The sequence below is a fragment of the Phragmites australis genome, chromosome 13 (genome assembly GCF_958298935.1).
Source record: "Phragmites australis chromosome 13, lpPhrAust1.1, whole genome shotgun sequence".
Classification (NCBI taxonomy): Eukaryota; Viridiplantae; Streptophyta; class Magnoliopsida; order Poales; family Poaceae; genus Phragmites; species Phragmites australis.
Genome location: NC_084933.1, coordinates 3,142,341 through 3,149,722, shown reverse-complemented (window position 1 = coordinate 3,149,722; position 7,382 = coordinate 3,142,341).

Below are 7,382 nucleotides of genomic sequence, written 5' to 3'. Positions count from 1 at the left end.
CCTGTGGCTCCTCCATCAGTGCCTCATCCATGGGTTCTCCATTTGTGCCTCCTTAATGCATCCATCCTCCCTCCGTGCAAGCCCCTTCATTGACTACCTGGAGCTCGGAAGCACTACTCCAATGGTAGGGCTTTTTTATGTCTCCAAAACATTTGATTTCATCGTTAATCGATTTGCATGAGTAGAATAAATGGTTTTCATATTTGGAACATTTTGATTTTATGAGGTTGTCACCTGTTGGAGTGAGCGATAGAGATGGTGCTAAGGAGCAAGGGAAGGGTGTAGGTAGTGAGGATGGCAAAGGATGCTGGACGCGGGCCGGGTCAGCTCGAATAGTTTGATACGTGGGTCAACTCTAGAGGCTATGAAACTATGTCTACATCGGCACCAGGCGGCCTATAAAGGGCCCTAGTTTGGGAGCAGCTTAATACTTTTGGGGACCATTCTTACAAAAAAAAAGGAAAATTACAAATACCCCGTACAAGCCACTTCAAGTTGCAAATACCCCTATAAGTAAAATAGTTGCATTTGCTACTCTACAAATCTTATCAAAGTGCAAAATTCCCCCTTAGGGTTCTTGCTTGAGGCTATATCACCATATTTTTCATGGCGTGAACTCGAGTATTCTATATAGATGGCTAGTACAGAAAGGAGGGATGTGTGGGAGGGTTTGACGATGTATTAGAACCCATCTGATGGTCAGACAATTGCAATGGCATATGATCATGTGGAACTTTAGTACGCAATTATACCCTTTCTCATACCCGCCTTTCCATGCCGACAACCCACATGGATCATTTGAGGTTATATCATGGTATATATGTGTTGGAATTGGCCTATATATGGCCCATTCATAAGGTGAGCACATGCATTTTGCTAATTTTTCACGTGAAAATCACTTGACTTGTGACTTGTGACTTGCAACGAGCATGAAGCGTGCATGTAGATATGGCAGCCAATCGGGCAATTATCTTTTCCTTTTAATATGATGATTCTATTTTAATGAGATTAAAATGTATGTTTGAAACCAGGGATCAATATGATAGTTTCTTCTGGTGATTCAATGAGATTGAAGCATCTGATTTCATTACAATTAATTGCCATTTGTGATTGAAACTGCCAATTTTATAGCTATTTGAGAACCATGAGATGTCCTGGTTGAAAGCTCTAATTTATGTCTCCTCATTTTCCTATTCCTCTTCTCTCTCTCCGGTTGCATGGTTTCATTCATTGCCAAACCTTGTCATCCTCTTCTCTTAGCCTGAACCAAGGAGAAGGAGAGCATGATGACAATTAGGGTTTTAGGCAGCACTCGGCATGACCTCTCGGTGACTACTACAGGAATTGTGACATGCCTCAACTTCTTCTTCTTCTTCGATGTCCTCAACTTTGAATATGTTACTTGATTTCAACTACGTCAAATGAGCTACTTCCATGCCATTGACCAAATCCCCCTCGCGGAAGCTCGTCTTCATCAAGCCAATGAGTAAGTTATGCGCACAACTTTTACTTTTGAGAATTATTCTTTTTGATGTGAAATACATGATAGACCTGCTGGTTTTAGTGTTTGCATCTAGTTTATCCTATGTAGTTATTCTCCAAAAAAATCTAGTCTTAAAATTTGTCTCATTTTTCCAACATTCTAAAAACCTGATTGCATTTATTTTTGTGACCTAGAAGTGGCTGTTGTGTCTGATGCCATGAAACCTAAGAGATTTTCTAGTGCGAACTTCCGTATGTGGCAAATATGGGCCAAATTTTGGCTGTATTTGGGATTGTGGTGGGTGATCCCCCTATATTCCCGCTTAAGGTTGAATAGAATGTGTAGTTTGAGAATGTGAATAATACCACATTAGGTTGTCTTCTCACCATATTGGCATATCAGCTACACCACGTGTACATGAATTTCACGTCGGTCAAGATGTTGTGGGATGCCTTAGAGAAGAAATACGCAGAGGCTGAAGTACGTCGCTGGTTGTACACGCGTGAGAAGTTTTTTTTATTTTTGCATGAATGGTGCAAGGTCTATTGTTGTGCCAGCACATGATTTGCAGCTCCTGGTTGGCGAGAACTTGCACTTGGACTGTGTGTTTTCTCCTAAGTTTGTGGCTACAATAATTGTTGCCAAACTGTCTACGGGGTGGTAGAATTTTGCAACAAATCTGAAGCACAAGAAGGAAGAGATTTATGTTGAAGATCTCATTGATGCCCTTGATATGGAGGAAAAAGCAATAGCGAAAGATGCACCGAACCAGAACAACCAGAACAATGTAGATGTCGTTTAAAAGAAGGTAGATAACAAGAATAAGGGTCTCCAAGTGAACAAGATAACTAGCTTCAAAAAGAAGAAAACTAAGAAAAAGGACTTGAAGAACATCACATGTTACGTGTGCAATAAGCACAGCCATATGGCCAAGGCCTATCGTGACCGCAAGGACAGGAACATCGACCTTAGCAAGAAGTTCGCCAACATGACCATAGGTGAGGTAACGACTTTAGGAGGGTACGATAATTCTCCTGTTGTTTGTTCTGCAGTTTAGTCCATCGACTGGTGGGTTGATACTGGTGCTAATGTTCACATGTGTTATGATATTTGCTTGTTTACTTCTTACCATATTGTAGGGGCTTCATCCATCCTGATGGGGAACGGGTTGCATGCTTCTATTCTTGGTGTTGGTACAGTGGATCTGAATCGTACTTCAAGAAAAACCATCCACTTGAAGAATGTCGAGCATGCACCTGCAATAAACAAGAACCTGATCAGCGGCTCTCTTGTGTAGAAGTGGGTATAAGCTAGTGCTTGAGTCGAATAAATTTGCAATGTCTAAATTTGGAACCTTTATAGGAAAAGGCTATGAGAGTGTAGGCTTGTTCCGCCTAAGTATTGTAGATTTTGTTATAAGCTTAATGTTGCTACTAGTTTGAATAAAAGTGTGGAATTTGTGGTTTTGTCATATTGGTTTTGATACTATTGCTAGAATGTCCAAGCGAGATTTAGTACTAAAATGTGAAATAGTCAAAGATTTTAAGTGTTAATCTTATGTGCAAGCTAAACAGCCTCAAAAACCTTTCAAGGGGCTAGAGGTAGAGAAATTTTTTTGAACCATTAGATCTGATTCATTTTTATTTGTGTTGGATGAATGGAGTTTTGACTAAAGGAAGAAAAATATATTTTCTTACTTTTATGATAATGCAACATGATATTGTTCTATGTATTTGTTGGAATCTAAGGATGAAGCATTGAGCTACTTTAAAATATATAAGACAAAGGTTGAGAACCAATTAGAGAAGAAAATTAAAAGACTTAGAGATGATTGTGTAGGAGAGTATACTTTTAATGGCTTTTTAATTTCTATTTTGAACATGGGATTATCTATGAATTTACACTACCTTACTCACCTTAATCGAACGGGGTAACTAAGAGGAGAAACCAGACACTAACAAATATGGTGAATGCCTTGTTAGAGAGTGTCGGTATGCCCAAGGTGTGGTGGGGAAGCAATCTTGACTATAAACATCATCCTCAATAGTCATCACCAAAAGGGGTGAGAGAATTCCATACGAGGGATGGAGTGGGAGAAAACACAATGTCAGTTTTTTTTGCAAATGTGGGATGTTTGGCAAAAGTCAACATACTATAGCAGAAAAAAAAACTTGGGTTGAAAATAGTCGATTGCATTTTCTTAGGATATGCTGATAATAGTCATGCATATAGATTCTTAGTAGTAAAATCTGAAACTCCTGAGATTATTGTTAATACAATAATAGAGTGTAAAAATGCTTTTTTATTTGAGGATATCTTTTCTATGAGACCAGCAGGTAGTACTTCAGAAATTGTGAACAACCAACGTGAGAACAACAATAATCTTGACTCTCCTCTCTCTAAACTAATTGAAAAGCACCACACATACGAGAGGTTATTAAGGAAAACAACAATCTAGTCATAGATGTTCCGTGTAGGAGCAAGAGACAAAGGATTGAGAAAATCTTTGGTAATAACTTTATTGTATACCTCATCGACGATGTGCCAAAAAAAAACCTTTTATGAGGCTTATGTATTACTCCATCATGACAAATGAGACTTGGGAGATTGTTAATTGTCCTTAGGAGTGTAAACCCATTGGATGCAAGTGGATTTTCAAGAAGAAAATGAGGTCTGATGGAATAATTGAGAAATATAAAGCAAGACTTATGGCCAAGGATTTTAACAAAAAAAAGAGGGAAGATTATTTTGACACTTATTCACCTATCGTCAGATTAATCACCATTAGGGTGCTCATTATGTTAGCTACTTCATATGGTCTACACATTCATGGAATGGATATAACAATAACTTTACTCAATGGAGAGTTGGAGGAAGAAATATATATGAGGCAACCAGATGGTTTTGTGATTAATGGGCAGGAAGATAAAATGCGCAAATTATTAAAATCCTTGTATGGCCTGAAGCAAGCACCTAAGCAATGGCCCAAAAAATTAGATAAAACAACAACGTCAGTTGGTTTTGTTGTAAATGAGGCGGACAAGTGCGTATACTATTGTTATGGTGAGGGTAAAGGAGTCATCTTGTGATTCTATGTCGATGGTATACTTATATTTGTGACTAACATTTCCATTATTGACGAGGTCAATTTTTCTTATCATGATTCTTTGATATGAAGGATCTAGGAGAGGTAGATGTTATCCTGAATATTAAGTTGATCAAAATTGAGGATAAGATTGCTTTAAATAAATCTCATTATGCTAAAAAAATTGTTGAGCCATTTTGGAATTGAGAACATCAAGATTTCCCCTACGCCTTAAGATGTTAGCATAAAGCTTTGGAAAAAATCAAGCACATGAAAAGATCAATTAAATTATTCACAAACTATTGGATCTCTTATGTATCTTGTTGGTGCCACACAACTTGATATTTTTTTGTTGTGAGCAAATTAAGTCGGTTCACATCTAACCAAGGAGATGATCACAGGGGGGGGGGGGGGTTTGACTTGAGAGTATGTTGCGCTATTTAAGAGGCACAACCTCGTATAAAAGTCACTATTCTAGTTATCCTTTTGTGCTTGATTGATATAGTGATTCTAATTGGATCTCTGATGTGGATGAAATCAAGACCATGAGTGGTTATGTGTTCACTTTGGCTGGTGCTGCAGTTTCATAAAGTTCTTGTAAACAGACTATATTAACACGGTCAACCATGGAAGCTGAACTTGTAGCACTAGACGTTGACATTGTTGAGGTTGAGTGGCTTAAAGAGCTATTCATGGACTTGCCATTGGTTGAGAAACCAATATCGACGATCTTGATGTATTGTGACAAACAAACAATGTTGTCTAAGGTTATGAATACTAAGGAGAAAATGAAGTCCTCGAGACATGTGAGGTGGATGCTTAAATCTATTAGAAAATTAAAAAAATTGGAGTAATTACTGTGAATTATATTTACATTGAGAAAAACCTAGCATATCCTTTTACAAAGGGGCTTGCACGGAATGCAATTTTCGCTGCATCCATGGACATGGGTATGAGGCCCATTTAGTTACATCATAATGGTAATCCATTTCTTTTGATTGGAGATCCCATAAATTAGATAATAGGAAAATCAAGTTACTCTTGTAACAAGAGAGTAAAAAATTACTTATATTTGTACCCATATTCCTAAAACATATGCTCTTAGCTGTATAGAAGGTTGGCTTTCTAGCATTAATGTATTCTAGTGTCTAATGTGGGAAAATGTATCAGCCTACAGGATACCTATAATGAATACATTTATGTAAGCTAAACTGTGAGGTCGCAATTCATGAGAATTGGACATTCTCTAGAAAGATCACGAGAAGATCAGAGAGCATGATCGTTAAAAGCTCCATTAAGACTTGGCTATTTGGCATCCTAGTATCAATTGGGTTTTCAGGACAAATCTAATTGCAAAAAGCTGTGAAATCAAGGCAGCCCATTCATCAGCTATGAGAAAGATGTATCTTGTTAATCTAGGTACAAGTTCAACCCATATAGTACTTACACCAAAACGTTGTATATTAAGAGCTTTACAGTGCAGCAATCTTTAATCTTTCTTGTTACTTGTATTGGAATTTGGTGGGGGTTATTGGAATTGGCCCATATATGGCCCATTTCACATAATATAGTCACATATTGCCAGTCTAAGGAGAGTTTTATATACTTAAATAGTTGACTCTCTCCCTTGTCTAAAATGGAAACGCATGGGAGAGGGAGAGAGAGAGAGAGAGAGAGAGAGAGAGAGAGAGAGAGAGAGAGAGAGAGAGAGGAGACTTTTGCTATTCACACGTGGGTGCTCATTTCACACATTTTCGCATGAAAATCTCGTGACTTGTGACTTGCGACGAGTGCATCACATATGTGTAAATATGGCAACCAATCATGCAATTATCTTTTCCTTTTAATATGATGATTATGTTTTAATAAGATTAAAACATATGTTCAAAATCTAGAATAAATATGATAGTTTCTTCCGGTGATTTAATAAGATTGAAACACCTAATTTAATTGGAGCTAATTGCTATTTGTGATTGACACTGCTAATTTTATAGCTATTTGAGAACCAGGAGATGTTCTATTTGGAAGCTCTGATTTTTGTCTCCTCATTTTCCTATTCCTCTTTTCTCTCACGTTGGCTGCATTGTTTCGTTCACTGTCAAGCCTTATCATCCTCTTCTCTTGGCGTGCATCGAGGAGGATGATAGTGGAATCTCTGAAACCAGTGCCATGTAGAGATATGTATGGGGCGACAATCAGATTTTTGGGCAGCGCTTGATGTGACCGCTCGGTGACTACTACAACGACTACAACTTGCCTCAACTTCTTCCTCTTCGTCGATGTCTTTGACTTCGACTACATTAGAGGAGCTGCTTCCATGACATCGACCAGATTGCCTCACGGAAGCTCATCTTTATCAACCCAACAAGTAAGTTGTGTGCATAACTTTTACACTGAGAAATTTGCTTTTTGATCTTAAATACATGATAAACCTACTGGTTCTAGTGTTTGCATCTAGTTTATCCTATATAGTTTTCCTCTTAATAAAATTTGGACTTAAAATTTATCGTATTTTTCCAACAATATGTTGACATGACATCAAGTTAGAACCCTAAGGAGTATTTATATTTTACAACAGGACTAGACTTGTGGATGGTAAATGCAACTACTCTACTTGTAAGGTATTTTCAATTTGCAGTGAGCATATTTGCATTTTTTCCAAAAAGAAAACACTATCGAGGACCACACACCTGGATAGGCAGCGGTGCAACACAATCTGGATAGGAATGGCAATCCTACCCGCGGCACCGTGCCTGACGGCCATGGGTATGGGTCTTAGATTTTGCCCACAGGCACGGTAGGTTGGGTACCCGT